The sequence below is a fragment of the Pelmatolapia mariae genome, linkage group LG13, assembly GCF_036321145.2.
Source record: "Pelmatolapia mariae isolate MD_Pm_ZW linkage group LG13, Pm_UMD_F_2, whole genome shotgun sequence".
NCBI classification, from domain to species: Eukaryota; Metazoa; Chordata; class Actinopteri; order Cichliformes; family Cichlidae; genus Pelmatolapia; species Pelmatolapia mariae.
Genome location: NC_086238.1, coordinates 37398586 through 37415453, shown reverse-complemented (window position 1 = coordinate 37415453; position 16868 = coordinate 37398586).

Below are 16868 nucleotides of genomic sequence, written 5' to 3'. Positions count from 1 at the left end.
TGCGAGACAAACCCAGCTGCTCATTAAAGCTTTCTGGTTTGATCAGTCTCGAATCTACGGATGTATCCGTGTATTTCTGCGGTGCTGATGCTGTGCTGAGCGGACAGCTGCTGAAGCATTTGAAGTGTCAGAATGTGGAAATTTCAACATCGCTTGAAAAAACTGCCAGCTAGCAACGTCCCTCTCACCGGTAGGCTAAGTTATTTTTAGCCAAATACAAGTTGAATCTGGTAGTTGGGGTTGTTAGCTAAGATACCGTCATTAAGAAGCGGCACAACTAATGTGTCTATGCAAGCTAATTTGCAATGTGCACCGCTGGCCCGGCCATTTATTTTTTAATGCACCTTCTTAGATTAATTCACTGCGTGTCATGCAGTGTGCCATCAGTTAACCCTTCGCATTCCAGCTGTGGCACACGTGCCCAGGGTTGTCGACCCCTGTATTAGACTCAGTCATTTACTGAAAATGAAGTCTTTCAAGTATTTAACTATGCAACCAAAAATACTGAGACTTGCTGCTATAATAATAATAATAATAATAATAATAATAATAATAAGAATAATTTAAAACCATTACAAATATTGCCCCGTGCGCCCTGGTGTTTAGTGTGAGAAAATGTGCATAATTCAACACTTTACCTTAATAATGTCCCTTTATTCTCAGTTTATTGTTGTTTGATAAAAAGTAATATGATGACTCTCTGTCTCAGCATATTGATCCAAGAATAGCCTGTGCAGTTTCAGTTGTCTAAATATCCAGATCCAAAAACCCACTTCCACTCCTGATATATCCTGTGTCTCTTAGATCCACTGTTTCTCTCGTCAAACCACACAGTAGCAGCCATTTTTTGGTGGGCACTTCCTTTGCTCTTTCCCACCATCTGGTTGCCTTTGTTTTCACCAGCTTCACTGGTCAGTAGGGATGGGTATCGAAAACCGGTTCTTGTTGAGAACCGGTTCCCACTGTTTCAATTCCTTGGAATTGTTTGCCATTTTTGCAAACGATTCCCTTATCGATTCCAGTCACCCCGAATGACGTCACCGCGTTGCGGAGCGTCATTTACCTGGCAGGAAACATGGCGGCTCAAACGCTAAAAAGTTTGGTTATACTTTACGAGAACAGAAGACAACAGGGCAACTTGCAATACTTGCAAAGTAGATATTTCATTTAAGGGAGGAAACACTACAAATATGCAAAAGCATTTGCTCACAAAACACGCGATGACCTTAAATGAATGTCGTGTTTTTAATTCCGCTCCGGACTCTTGAAGCTCAACCCAGCAGCAGCGGTAACGTTTGCACGTCCTCTCCCATTAATGCGGCAGGTAAATAATCAACTAACCGTGCATATTATGTTAGCGCGATCTGCCTTATTACAAAACCTGCCATTACTGTGCGTTTAGGTGACCATGATGAGAGAGACAGAGTCTGGCTGGCGCTCGCTGGCAGTTCTCGCTGCAGTCTACCGGTAGCGTCTCCTTTCAGGCCAGGATAGATGAATGTCACCGAGCAGTGACTAAGTTTGTGGTCAAAGGCTTGCACCCATTTGCCACAGCAGATGCCCCCGATTTTCAGTAAGTGAATGTGTTTAATTGTAGGCAGGGACATTACTGCATATTCTTGTGTAATTGCTACAGAATAATTTATGTTATACTTTGTTATTGCTACAGAAGAATATTTATTTTAATATTTTACATTTACAATTTTTCCCCAAGGGACCCTGTGACACCCCATTGAAGAGCCGTAGGCTGTGGATCTCTTAAGATCTCACTGTTGGGTTTGTAAGGCCATGTTACTCCTAAATTTCTATCTTGTTCAAAGAGAAGATATAAAACAAAGTTCTAAGCTAATCGACCTTAGTGTTCTCCTTTTTTAAAAAGAATCGATAAGAGAATCGATAAAGAATCGAAAATGGAATCGGAATCGTGAAAATCTTATCAATACCCATCCCTACTGGTCAGTAACCTGGTGTGTCATGCACTTATTGCTATAATAATTACAAACTGGGGTCCTAATGAACTGTACAGGCTCTGTTGGAGATGTTGGTCTATGTTACTAAATCCCACTGACATCAAAGGTGAAACAAAGTGAAAAGCCTGTTTGTGTAATCACCCTCACAGCCAACCAATGATCACTCAACTACAATCACATTTAGAGATCTTTACATTTCTGCTTTGTTAATTCACTTTCATGCTTAAAGGATTTTCTGCAGCAGTTGTCTAAACAGTGAACGTCTGTTTTACTGACGGGTCTGTCAGCCTAACTCAGCTCCTCGTCAGAGCAGAGAAAACGACTCCATTTCTTTTTTTGAAATCCCTACAGCCTATACACCCCTGAACATTTGAGTCAAATCACAACTACAGTTCCCTCAAAGTGTTTATTATGTGAGGGATATGCCCTACAATAATACATAGACAACAACAAATCTATGACCTCCTTTGAGTCCTTTGGTGAAAATGAGAAGAAAAAAACTGTTAACAGGGTGAAAATAGAAAATATGATAAAGAAGCAGAGCAAATGTTACTGTGTAACTTGTCTGTAACGAAAACATTAAAACAGAAGTAACCATCAGATTGTCAAAGGAGTTTGCAAAGAAAAGCGTCTGGACTTCTTTAAGTTGCTTGAAGACGTTTCACCTCTCATCCGAGAAGCTTCTTCAGTTCTAAGGTCAAATGGCCGAGAGTCCCAGATTTAAACCCAGTGGGAGTATCCCCCCAAAGAGGGACAAAGGACCCCCTGGTGATCCTCTAATCACATGAGCCAAGGTGTGAAAGCGGGTGTGGGACCTAATCAGCCAGGGTTTCGGGTGAGCTCATTGTGAAACCTGGCCCCACCTTGTCATGTGAATTCCTGAGGTCAGATGGCCCAGGATGTGAGTGGGCATTAAGGCGTCTGGGGAGGGAACTCAAAACTGGATTATAGATGGCAGACAGTTGGTGTCGTAAACCACCGCCTCTGTTCAAAGATGGTCGCTCACAGTGGACATAGATGGCCTCTTTCACTCCTCTTTCAAACCATCTGTCCTCTCTGTCCAAAATGTGAACATTGGCATCCTCGAAAGAGTGACCTTTGTCCTTAAGATGCAGATGGACTGCTGAGTCTTGTCCTGTGGAGGTGGCTCTTCTATGTTGTGCCATGCGCTTGTGAAGTGGCTGTTTGGTCTCTCCAATGTAGAGCTCTGGGCATTCCTCGCTGCACTGTACAGCATACACCACGTTGTTAAGTCTGTGTTTTGGAGTTTTGTCTTTCGGGTGAACCAGTTTCTGTCTGAGTGTGTTGCTGGGTCTGAAGTACACTGGGATGTCGTGCTTGGAGAAAACTCTCCTGAGTTTCTCTGATACACCGGCTACATAGGGGATGACAATGTTTCTTTCTTATCCTCCCTCGCTGGTGTCTGATCTTCTTTTCTGTGCCTCTTTGCTGACTTTATGAACGCCCAGTTAGGATAACCGCATGTTTTGAGTGCTTCCTTTACGTGTGTGTGTTCCTTCTTTTTCCCTCAGGCTTAGAGGGAACATGTTCTGCTCGGTGGTGTAGGGTCCTGATTACTCCAAGTTTGTGTTCCAGAGGGTGATGGGAGTCAAAGAGGAGGTACTGGTCCGTGTGTGTGGGCTTCCGGTAAACTTCGATGTTGAGGTTGCCATTCTCTTCAATGTGCACGGCGCAGTCCAGGAAAGGCAAACAGTTATCCTTTGTGTCTTCCCTGGTGAACTTGATGTTTTTATCCACGGCGTTAATGTGCGCAGTGAAGGATTCCACTTCTCGTGTCTTGATTTTGACCCAGGTGTCGTCTACATATCTGTACCAGTGGCTGGGTACTCTTCCTTTGAAAGAGCCAAGAGCCTTCCTTTCCACTTCCTCCATGTAAAGGTTGGCTACAATAGGTGACACGGGGAAGCCCATGGCACAGCCATGTTTTTGTCTGTAGAAACCCTCGTTGTATTTGAAGTATGTTGTGGTAAGGCAGAGGTCTAACAGTGTGCAGATCTGATCGGGTGTGAAGTTGGTCCTGTCCTCCAAGGAGCTGTCTTCTTGTAGTTGTTTTCTGACAGTCTCCACTGCCTCCGTGGTGGGTGTGCAAGTGAAGAGAGAGACTACATCAAAGGACACCATGGTTTCATCTGGATCCAGGGTCAGTTTCTGGACCTTTTCTGTGAAGTCGGTGGAGTTCTTGATGTGGTGTGGGCTGTTCCCCACGAGAGGTGCAAATGTGGTAGCAAGGTGTTTCGCAATGTTATAAGTGACTGAGTTTATGCTACTGACTATGGGTCTGAGTGGGACCCCTTCCTTGTGGATTTTGGGAAGTCCATAAATGCAGGGTATGGCATCCCCTGGATAAAGGCGGTGATATGTAAGGCGGTCAATGATTTTGTCCTTTTCAAGGTCTTGAAGGCAAGCTATAACTTTCTTTTTGTAGCTGCTTGTGGGGTCTCGCTTTAAAGCTTCGTAGGTGTTGTTGTCACTGAGGAGAGTAGTGATCTTTGTGTGGTAATCTGTTGTGTTTAGGACCACGGTGCACCTTCCCTTATCAGCTGGTAATATAGTGATGTTGTGGTCTTTGCTCAGGGAAGCGACGGCCTTCTTTTCTTGTAATGTAAGGTTAGACGGAGGGACTTTTGCACTGGAGAGGGTGGCTGAGACTTTCATCCTGATTTGCTCTGCTTCTGTCTGTGATAATTTATTAATCCGTATGGCGGTTTCTGTGGCTGTGATGAGGTCCACTATGGGCAACTGTTGCGGAGAAATGGCGAAATTGAGTCCTTTGGCTAAAACCCTCTTTTGCAGGTTCAGTGGGATTCCGGTCTGAAAAGTTCTTTACCCATTTCTTCCGACTGTCTTCAGGTGTGTTTTCTTCTCTGAGTTGTGTGGGTTCAGACTGAGGAGTGTGGGTTTTTGAAACATAGAAGAGCCACCTCCACAGGACAAGACTCAGCAGTCCATCTGCATCTTAAGGACAAAGGTCACTCATTCGAGGATGCCAATGTTCACATTTTGGACAGAGAGGACAGATGGTTTGAAAGAGGAGTGAAAGAGGCCATCTATGTCCACTGTGAGCGACCATCTTTGAACAGAGGCGGTGGTTTACGACACCAACTGTCTGCCATCTATAATCCAGTTTTGAGTTCCCTCCCCAGACGCCTTAACGCCCACTCACATCCTGGGCCATCTGACCTCAGGAATTCGCATGACAAGGTGGGGCCAGGTTTCACAATGAGCACACCTGAAACCCTGGCTGATTAGGTCCCACACCCGCTTTCACACCTTGGCTCATGTGATTAGAGGATCATCAGGGGTCCTTTGTCCCTCTTTGGGGGGATACTCCCACTGGGTTTAAATCTGGGACTCTCGGCCATTTGACCTTAGAACTGAAGAAGCTTCTCGGATGAGAGGTGAAACGTCTTCAAGCAACTTAAAGAAGTCCAGACGCTTTTCTTTGCAAACTCCTTTGACAATCTGATGGTTACTTCTGTTTTAATGTTTTCGTTACAGACAAGTTACACAGTAACATTTGCTCTGCTTCTTTATCATATTTTCTATTTTCACCCTGTTAACAGTTTTTTTCTTCTCATTTTCACCAAAGGACTCAAAGGAGGTCATAGATTTGTTGTTGTCTATGTATTATTGTAGGGCATATCCCTCACATAATAAACACTTTGAGGGAACTGTAGTCCAGACGCTTTTCTTTGCTAACTCCTTTGACTACGATGACCTGGATGACTGAGAACCTTCACAGACATAACCATCAGATTGTATTATGTGAAGCAACTGTCTTTTTGTCATACACTCGTTGCTTCACTTTCAGATCACTCTGACACCCTCACTTTTAACAGGATGAGACTCAACCTGGTATTTAATCCAGGAATTTACAGGCTCAGTGCAGCAGTGAGTCAAAGGAACAGACACTCTACAGACATTATTAAACAACAGTGTTTACATCACCCCACTCTCAGGGATTACACCTTCTTTCACCAGTACACCACTCACATTCTCGCTTGGACTAAACTTGTAGTTAGTTCTATCAGCCATCATGCACCAGTGTCTATCTCTCTGAGACAGAACCGAGTCACATCAGAGATTTAATACCTCTTTACTTAAAATCAAGAACTCTGTTAAATGGGGATTGTATTTAGAAAACAATGACCTGCCAGGAATATCTCCAAGTGTTCTTTGGGAAGGTGGAAAGGTAGTGTCGTGCGACAAAATAATATCTCACTGTTCTCATAAGAAAAATAAAGCAAAAATTAGAATTAGAAAAAAATGAAATCTGCCTGGTCTTCCTCACCACACAAACATAAAATTAGCATCCTGAGAAACTAAAACTAGAGTTAAATGACACAGTTCAAAGGTTATGTTTGGAGAACTTTGAACAAATGTGGAAAATTCCTTGGTAAGCAGTTAAAATGAAATAAAGAAACAACAACTATTTATTCTATAAAGGATTTGACTGGGAACATTACTCATGATCAACAAATAACAACAAATAAATATATCTTTCAAAGGCTTTTACGAAGTCACAGATTCATCAAGTCGTCACAGATTAAACCATCTGACTGGTGGTTTTCCAGCAGAGTTTGACAGAGAAATATGGCCTACTCTGGCTCCCACTGTTTCCACAGTGGAAATCAAGTGATCACACACTGTCCCCAAACATGAACTCTGCCATCATTAGTCTACTTCTTAAACCAGGCAGAGATCCTACAAGTCCACCAGGCTACGGCCCGATCTCACTCATGCCAGAAGATTCAAAAACATCATTCCATTCACATCAAACAGGTTTCATCAAGACCGGACACTTAGCCAGCAATAAACACAGAATACTTAATGTAATAGATTATTCCTCTAGCCCCATCAACAAATTAGAAAACTGTTGGTTTTTTCAGACACAGAGAGAGAATTTGACTGGACAAACTGGAAATTTTTATTCGCAGTTCTACACAAATTTGGATTCGGTTCATTCTCCAAATCATCTTACTTCCCAAAGCTTCAGTGGAAAGAGGGGCACCAGACATGGCTGCTCACTTTCCTGACAGGTGTGGTATTTTTCCTTGGGAACACACAAGCTTCTCTTCTGAAGACAGTCACAGCCATAGAAAAGTTCTCATGCATATCAGACTACTCCGTTAACTGGAGTAAATCAACAGCTCTGCCCCTGAATTGGGAAAGTGACGACGTGATGGTTCTTCCTAAAATAAATGATTTGTTTTCACGGATCCCTAATAAATCCTTGACTGGCTGGTTTTAGACACTAGACATATAATTAGCATCCTGAGAAACTAAAACTAGAGTTAAATGACATAATTAAGGAGGAAAAACACTTTCTAGTTCAAAAGACTCAAACAAAAAAGACTCAAACGTCTCTAAATTATCATGGAAAAATAAACCATCACAAATAGGTGTAAAAACTCCACAAAAGTCAAAACACGACGGAGGTCTAGAACTACCACATTTTTACTACTATTTCTCTTCTTATAGATGTTTCAGATTGGATCTAATCAAGCTTGCTCGACAGCCCATGGCCGGACCTAGAATAAGCTTTCTGTGATAAAGTAAAAATCTCTGATCTGCCTGTCATAATCCCTAGTATTAATGATCATAACTGCTTTAAAAGCCTTAATATAAACACCTCCCTGACAGCCTGGTGGGAATTTCTTCCACCAGAAAATCTTCCCTTATTCACTGTAGACCCATTTGGACAATCCAGATATATGCCAGAAAAAGAAAATAGCAAATATGGTACGAAAAAAGAATAAAAATGTTATTCAAGATGGAAACTTGATTTCATTTCAGTAGGTTTCTTAAACGCAAACAAATGAAATACATAATACAGGAGAGATTTAATCTCAGTCAACTTTTTAAAATGTCAGTGTTCATCATTCAACCTCTCTACCAACCACAAAGTGGGAGCAAGGTCTTTTCATCGATTCAGATCTAAACTTCTGGACACAAATAAGTTTTTATGTAGACAGGTTTGACACAATACTCTGACCATTATTCTGCTGCTACATCTGCTGGACACGAGAGGTTTAAAAAGACTAAACCAAACTGACAAGGCTCACAATGAACTGTTATCAACTCGTTTATGTGAACAAATATGTACAAAAGCTAAAGAACTTCCACACACAGTGAAAGAGAGAAAGATGTAAGAGATTTCACCCAAAAAGTCCAAGGAAAATTTATTTTTCTCAGCACCTTTGGCCAGGAAGCACCCAACTCCCACAGTGTAACCCAAGAGGGCCTCATTTGCTATAAAATAACCTTCAGGAGTCCACAGCCCTGTGTCATGAAAACCAATGTGTTATACAGCTTGCACTTCCTTTGTACAATGTTACCAACCAAAGGATGTGGTAGAGAGGAAAATGGAAAGTCAAGCAAAGACAGATGTTTGGATACAGAGAAATAGGAACGTAATTCTTCCACTTTCATGTTTTCGTATTATTAAGGTGGATTCAAATCTATCCTGTGTGGATTCGAGCAGTTCCCCAAAGCTATGGGGTGAGGAGGCATGTAGTCACTGCAAAGTAAAGGCAGAAATATGTAAACAGACTTAGTTAACAAGTGTCTTTCTTAATGCTTGAATACACTCTGTAATAATAGGATGAGCACATGGCAGGTCTTATATAAGCAGACACCAGAGGATCGGGATAAGTCATCTGTAATGCGCTGAAGACATCCTGGAATTTCCTGAGTTCTGCCCTGGTGTTAACGCGCAGGTGAACGTAAACAGTGGCCAAAAACACGGCAGTAAACTCTCTCCACAGATAATAGGGATGGACGTTAATCAGTTGTCAAACTGGCAATGCTCAGAAACAGTCTGTTTATTTAGTGATAGCGACGACGATAAGAGCGACATCCTCAAAACTGGAGCAGTGGACTACGTAAAAAGTGCAGGGGTGTGTGTTCGTGGTCACGCCCAGCAGGTGTGCGGGCGGCAGTATAACGCTGCCACACCACTTCAAGTCTCTACGGCGCAGACTCTGGCTCCAAAAGTGCAACATGGCAGCTCCCACAGGCAGGAACTTTGGATTCATTTAAATTTTCAATGGGAGGAAGTGCAGCCAGGTCGGCCATCTTTTCTACAGTCATTGGTTCTGCCATAGTTTGGTCGCGTGACCGACTCTCTAGCCTGGCGGGCAAAACATTACTCCATCGTGACGACCAATAGTGGACAGATCAAAAGTGAAGTTTTTTTTCTCACCTGTCTCAATCCAAGACTACTATGTCATCTATGATGAGAGCATCATAGATGAAGAGAACTTACACATTTGGAGGTCTTGTGATCCACATCTGACCTGTAAGGCAGGGTTAGGAGCTGTGTTCACACGTTGGTGACATAATCTACGCCATTCTAGCATCTCTGATAGCAAAAACAACATTTTTTTAACTCAATAACCTCAAAAAATTCTTACTGTAGCTGTGAAATGTTCTGAATAAGAGATAAGAGATAATAAATTGGAATTATACGTAAGTCACTTATCATCAGTCAATGTCAATAGTCACATAACACTAACAGGAAAAGCGAGCAGGATATTATTTACTGAGCGTGTATAATGGACACATATTTAGACTAACAATGAGTGACTCAGTGAGAATCATTAGCTAACATTAACGTTACAGTAAGGTTCAAAAGTAAGAAAATTCATTTTTATTGCACCTTTAAAGCTACAGATCACAAAGTGCTCCACATCATATGAAAACAATGAAAAATAAGTAAATAAGCAATACAATACAAGCTAATGCTACTCAAATGCCAGTTTAAAAAGTGTCTTCAGCTGCTTTTTGAAACAGTCCACTAGGCTCATAGACTGAAGACTGGAAAGCAGAGAATTCCAAATAGTGGGGACGCCAATATAAAGGCTCAGCCTCCTTTAGTTTTTAGTGTAGCTTTGGGAATGGACAACAAGGCCTCATCAAAACACCTAAGAGTCTGATTGGAAAACTCTGCTAACACAGAACAACCAAAAACGCTGGCTCCATCTGCTCATATCTGTCTTTATATCTTTCGGTGCTGTGGCACATATCACAGCCTGAGGACCAACGTGTCTGGAACCTCAGTCTCCCATGCAACATAAGACATTGTTGTGCCAAGTTTAACAATGATGTGGTGTGAGGATTTAAAGGAGCAATTCATTTTTAAATTGAGTTACCAGGCAGGGAAAATGGTAGCTGACAGACTGCACTATTCAAGCTATTAAAACAGAAGCCTAGGCAGAAAGATAGAGAGACAGAGACAGAGAGGGAGAGAGTGCAGAAAAAATCCTAACAACGGTTTTACCATATGTGGGATGTTGGTTTTTCTCCAGCCTCACACTCTGCACTACTCTGAACGTGAAAACTGAAAAACAATCTTTGTCTGTGAGATTCTGCCTCCAATAAGTCAGATTCAAACTAAACCAAACTGTGCAACAGAAAGAACATCTAAGAGAGTTTCACTGCAAACTCCGCATACTGGAACAGATCATTCTAAATGGTGTCATGAAAAGTGAATGGAAAATAATTAAACTGGAGACCATACGATGAGGAGAAAATGCCCCCCTGGCACAACTCTGTGCACTTTATAAATACACTGAACAAATATATAAACACAACACTTTTGTTTTTGCTCCCATTTTCCATGAGCTGAACTTAAAGATCTGAAACATTTTCTACATACACAAAGGACCCATGACTATCAAATATTGTTCACAAATCTGTCTAAATCTGTGTTAGTGAGAACTTCTCGTTTGCCGAGATAATCCATCCCACCTCACAGGTGTGGCAGTCAAAGTGCTGATTGGACAGCATGAATATTGCACAGGTGTGCCTTAGACTGCCCACAATAAAAGGCCACTCTGAAATATGCAGCACAATGCTACAGATGTAACAAAACCAGTCAGTATCTGGTGTGGCCACCATTTGCCTCACAAGGTGCAACACATCCAATGGAGATGTGTTGCACCTTGTGAGGCACATGGTGTGCATTGGGCATAGAGTTGATCAGGTTGTTGATTGTGGGCTGTGGAATGTTGGTCCACTCCTCTTCAATACTTGTGCAAAGTTGCTGAATATTGGCAGGAACAGGAACACGCTGTCATATACGCCGAGCCGAGCGTCCCAAACATGTCTGGTGAGTATGCTGGCCATGCAAGAAATGGGATGTTTTCAGCTTCCAGGTGTACAGATCCTTGCAATATGGGGCTGTGCATTATCATGATGTAACATGAGGTTATGGTCATGGATAAATGGCACAACAATGGTCCTCAGGATCTCAACACGGTATCGCTGTGCATTCAAAATGTCAACAATAAAATGCACTCGTGTTCATTGTCCATAACTCCATGGCCACCATGGGCCACTCAATCCACAACGCTGACATCAGCAAACTGCTCATCCACACAATGCCACACAAGCTGTCTGCCATCTGCCCTGAACAGTAAAAACATCTGTCAACAGAACACCTCTCCAACGTGCCAGACGCCATCAAATGTGAGCATTTGCCCACTCAAGGTGGTTAAAGTGACAAACTGCAGTCAGGTCCAGATCCCGATGAGGACCACGAGCATGCAGATGAGCTTCCCTGAGACGGTTTCTGACAGTTTTTGCAGGAATTCTTTGGTTATGCAAACCAATTGTTGCTGCAGCTGTCTGGGTGGCTGGTCTCCACCTGTCGACCATCCTGGAGGTGAACATGCTGGATGTGGAGGTCCTGGGCTGGTGTGGTTACATGTGGTCTGCGATTGTGAGGCTGGTTGATGTACTGCCAAATTCTCTGAAACACCTTTGAAGATGGCTTATGGCAGAGAAATGAACATTCGTTTCACAGGCAACAGTTCTGGTAAACATTCCTGCAGTCAGCATGCCAATTGCACGCTCCCTCAAAAGCTGCGACATCTGTAGCATTGTGCTGTGTGATCAAACTGCATATTTCAGAGTGGGCTTTTATTGTGGGCAGTCTAAGGCACACCTGTGCAATATTCATGCTGTCTAATCAGCACCTTGACATGCCACACCTGTGAGGTGGGATGGATTATCTCGACAAACGAGAAGTTCTCACTAACACAGATTTAGACAGATTTGTGAACAATATTTAACAGTCATGGGTCCTTTGTGTATGTAGAAAATGTTTCAGATCTTTAAGTTCAGCTCATGGAAAATGGGAGCAAAAACAAAAGTGTTGCGTTTATATTTTTGTTCAGTGTCGTTTGGCTACCTCTGCCCTCCCACGTCCTTGTCGTGTTTCAGTGAGATCAAAGCAAAGGTTGCATTTCATCTTCTGTAGATACACAAGGAAACCTTTTCTTAAAACATCAAACTTCTTAAAAAAAAGAAAAGAAAAACAAAGTGGGGGCCACTGCAAACCTGGACTCCTGTCAGGTTTCAGAAGGGTTGTGAAAAGCTGGGACTACCAAATCACTCACTGCAATCTTGCGTAGGGCTTGGAAATCAAAATGATATAACACTAATGCTACAAGAAAAACAAGAGCCTGGTTATTGGGCATATTTTATTAGATAACTGTAGCGGGTGTGGTTTGTGGCTCCGCTGCAGGGGCGAGGTGGTGTCTGGCTTCAGGGGCAGTGCTTGGGGAGGCAAGCCGGCACAGCTGGTAATAATTGTTTAATCTTGCCTTCCCGATTTAGTAGCACGCTGGGACCTTGAGAGGACAAAGGATGTGCAGAGTGGCCTGTAACGAGCACTGTAAATAAAAAGAATTCACAACTGTGTGTGTGCTGTTGTGGGTGTGGTAGTAACTAATAGGCGTTACAGTGGTGCCCAGCTGCCCAGAACAACATGTCTGACCTACAACAACGGTGGCTTTGACAGTAAACAGAAACTTTATTAAACTGTAGAAAGAGTAGCTAAGAGCCGGTCTGTGGCTCCACTGCAGAGGAGGTTGGTGCAGTGAGTTCAGGGGGCAGTGCCAGGGAGGCTGCCAGGAGAGCTGGGGCTGATTGGCTAATCGAGCTCTTCCTATATTTTAGGAGTTCGCTGGTACTGGAGGAGAGAGTTGTGCTGGGAGCTAGACAGCTGAAAACTGCACCAGTAGTCTGATCAAGTGAGCACTATAAATAAAACGGCACCAACGCTGCAACATTGTGTACACGTCAGGTCCTTTAGTCACACAGTCCATTTGCAATTTAGCATTTCTGTGTTTGCTGTAATCAAACCCTAACAGCAGGAGAATGCATTCTGATTCGTCAGTTAGCTTTTTTTGTTATTTGAATTATTTCATATCCATCAATTCAAGCCAGAGTCCCCAGAAAGAACCCACCCAAACATGGACGAACATGCAAACTCCACACAGGAAGTCGAGCGCCTTCATGCTATGAGTGCTAACCACTGTGCTGCCTGAAACGATGGCATAAATACTGAATAATAACGATGATGTTACATGCTCTGAACTCACATGCACATGTAAAATACCGGGCACAAACAGTTAAACTGATGTTTGCCTGAAAATTCAGCTGAATTCAGTTTATATAGTGCCAAATCACAACAACGGCCATCTCAGGGCCGTGCACACTGTAAGGTGGAGACCCTGTAACAGAGAAAACCCCGAATTTATTATGTAAAAACTATAAATACAGCAATCTGTTTCCAACCTTCCACCTAACTACTGTATCTAATGTGGCTTAAGAACTAATTCAACATTCAATAAATATCTATGTATTACTTTGTGCAGTTCTCCACAGCAGGAACAGGTAACATATCAAACATGACAGGGTGAGCTTGTTGGACATGATGGATATATTTCATCACCATCTTGTTACCCAAAGCTTGTCTGCACAAAGTCTGGAATGATAATAATAAAAAAAATCTGGCTCTTATTGAAAGGCTGAGAATCTGCCCAATGAACATTTGCTAACTAGAAAAACACCCAAGAACACTTTTTCTCTTAGTTTAGCTCTTTTTTCTTACGTATTCTTTTTTTTCTGACTTGTATTTTCATCCGTTTATTATATTTTACTCAATCATGTGGATTGAGAGAGTTTTTGTTCTTCTGGTGGCCGTGGAACTGTTACTTTTATCAAGGAACGGGACCGCGGCACATCTCCTACACTCACGGACTGTTTACTCCAGAGATCAGCTGATCGCCCTGATGCCGGCCAGCTCGCTGGCCAGACCCGCAGAAGTACCAGCTGAAATTTGGAGGAAAACACATCGGGGATGCAGAGGTCAAGGACAGAAGAGAAGAAAGAAGGAGACGGTGAGACAGCGGAGGCTCGAAGCGAGGAGGAGGTATAAACCGTGTCTGCCGTCTATCGTGATGGGAAATGTGCGATCGTTATCAAATAAATAATAAATAAATAAATAAATGAATACAAATTTCCCACGTGTGGGACTAATAAAGGTTATCTTATCTTATCTTATCTTATCTTATCTTATAAAATCGACGAGCTCTCAGCACTGGTACGGAGTCAGAGGGAATACCGAGAGTGTAGCCTGATGTGTTTCACCGAATCATGGATGCACCAGGACATTCCCGATGAGAATGCTTCCGTGGAAGGCTTTCACACTGTTCGGGCGGACAGGGACAGCATCGCTAGCGGTAAGCGGAAAGGAGGTGGGCTTGCTGTTTTAGTTAACAACCGGTGGTGTAACCCTGCCAACATAACAATCAAAGAAAGGATTTGTTGCCCGGACATTGAACTGTGTGCTGTTGGACTCAGGCTGTATTATTTACCCAGGGAATTCTCTCACGTCATCTTGGCAGCTGTTTATGTTCCTCCCTCTGCTAACCCCACAGCTGCATGTGACACTATCCACTCTGCCATAGCCCGGTTACAGACTCAGCACTCAAGTGCCTTTATTGTGATCTCGGGTGACTTCAACCATGTATCGCTGGACAATACACTACCAACATTCAGACAATACGTGGACTGTCCCACCAGGGGAGAGAAAATTCTAGACCTACTGTATGCTAATGTCAAGGATGCATACAGCTCCTCCTCCCTCCCCCCACTTGGTAGGTCAGATCATAACCTGACTCACCTCACCCCACGCTATGTGCCAATTGTGAGGAGGGAACTTGTGACCACGAGGAGCATTAGGAGGTGGTCAGAGGAGGCCTTAGCGGAACTACAGGGCTGTTTCGAGGTGACCAACTGGGAAACACTCTGTGAACCTCACGCCGAGGACATCAATGGGCTAACTGAGTGTATCACAGACTACATAACTTTCTGCACCGACTCCATTGTTCCAGCTCAGACTGTTCATTGTTACCCAAATAACAGGCCGTGGGTGACTAAGGACATCAAAGCCCTCCTCAACGACAAGAAGAGGGCTTTCAGAGAGGGCAATAAAGAGGAGGTGAGGAAGGTCCAGGTGTTACTAAAGGACAAGATCAGAGAGGCTAAGGATAATTACAGGAGGAAGCTGGAGTGGAAACTCCAGCAGAACAGCATGAGAGAGGTGTGGAGGGGCATGAAGACCATCACTGGATTCAGGCCAACCAACAGCAGGGGAGCTGAGGGAGGTGAGAATAGAACTAACGAGTTGAATCTGTTTTTCAATAGATTCGACACCACAGTGTCTGCTCACACCCCCACAACCTCACCTGTAGTCAGCCTGGAATCCAGAGCCACACCACTGTGCCAGCCTCTCTCTTCACATGGCGCTGTTGCCTCCTGTGAGATTCCTGACACCCCTCCCCCACCCATCACCTTCACTCAATACCAGGTTGAGATGCAAATGAGGAGACTTCACTCAGGCAAGTCTGCTGGACCAGACGGAGTGAGTCCCCGCGTCCTCAAGGCCTGTGCCCCCCAGCTGTGTGGAGTCTTTCATAAATTGTTTATGCTGAGTTTGAGTCTGCAGAGGGTACCAGTGATGTGGAAGACATCATGCCTCGTCCCTGTACCAAAGACGCCACGTCCCAGTGGCCCCCAGGATTACAGGCCCGTGGCACTGACCTCCCACATCATGAAGACCCTGGAAAGACTCATAGGCCAGCTGCGACCCATTGTCAGACCACATCTGGATCCCCTTCAATTTGCCTATCAGCCTCGTCTCGGAACTGAGGACGCCATCATCTACCTGCTCAATCGTGTCTACACCCATCTGGACCAGCCAGCAAGCACTGTGAGGGTCATGTTTTTTGACTTTTCTAGTGCTTTCAACACCATCAGGCCGACCCTCCTGGGTGATAAGTTAACAGCGATGCAGGTGGATGCTTCTCTGGTGTCCTGGATTGTTGATTACCTGACAGGAAGACCACAATATGTACGTCTCCCACAGTGTGTGTCTGACAAGGTAATCAGCAACATAGGGGCACCACAGGGGACTGTCCTCTCCCCCTTCCTCTTCACCCTCTACACCACAGACTTCAGCCACTGCACAGAGACCTGCCATCTTCAGAAGTTTTCTGATGACTCAGCAGTGGTTGGATGCATCAGCAGGGATGATGAGACGGAGTACCAGGCTGTGGTCGACTCCTTTGTCACGTGGTGTGAGCAGAATCATCTGCAGCTCAACGTGGCAAAGACCAAGGAACTGATCGTGGACTTCAGGAAGACCAGGAAACACTTGACCCCTGTTTCAATCCAGGGGGTCAGTGTTGACATTGTGGAGGACTATAAATACCTTGGAGTACACATTGACAATAAACTGAACTGGGCTAAAAACACCACAGCACTTTACAGAAAGGGCCAGAGTCGTCTCTATTTTTTGAGGCGACTGAGGTCCTTCAACATCTGCCAGAAAATGCTCAGGATTTTCTATGAGTCTGTTGTGGCCAGTGCGATCCTCTATGCTGTGGCATGCTGGGGGAGCAGGCTGATGGTCGCAGATGCCAACAGACTCAATAAACTGATCCGTAAGGCCAGTAATGTTGTGGGGATGGAGCTGGACTCCCTCAAGGTGGTGTCGGAGAGGCGGATGTTGTCCAAAATAAA